We start from the raw sequence: 267 nt of genomic DNA, 5'->3' as shown, positions 1-267 counted from the left end.
TTTTTTTTTTTTTTTTTTTTTTTTTTTTTTTTTTTTTTTTTTTTTTTTTTTTTTTTTTGTTTGGTGGTTGCTGCTTTTGTTTTACTTACTTTCGAGTTCCTGCTGTATCTGAGGCTCTTGTGGCATATGCTAAACCCTAAACCCTAAACCCTAAACCCTAAACCCTAGAAACCGTAGAGTGCAGTTAGTAGTTAATAAATTATTTTCTGGGGTTTATGGAGGGGGAATTTAAAAAGAAAGAAGGCGGAGAAGTGTATTGAGAGGAGG

The 267-nt window shown here is 32.2% G+C and overlaps 1 protein-coding gene across 1 annotated transcript in view; it reads left to right on the top strand.

Annotated features, from left to right (window-relative positions):
- Positions 1-267, top strand: part of EMH_0084770 (uncharacterized protein) — a gene marked incomplete at both ends in the record, with an annotated part of 2,085 nt that overhangs the window by 961 nt on the left and 857 nt on the right. The window lies entirely within an intron of this gene.

The sequence above is a fragment of the Eimeria mitis genome, genomic scaffold (assembly GCF_000499745.2).
Source record: "Eimeria mitis Houghton genomic scaffold, Emh_scaff5902, whole genome shotgun sequence".
NCBI classification, from domain to species: domain Eukaryota; phylum Apicomplexa; class Conoidasida; order Eucoccidiorida; family Eimeriidae; genus Eimeria; species Eimeria mitis.
The sequence above is the reverse complement of the archived record's forward strand: the minus strand, read 5'-3'. Positions and strand labels throughout refer to the sequence as shown.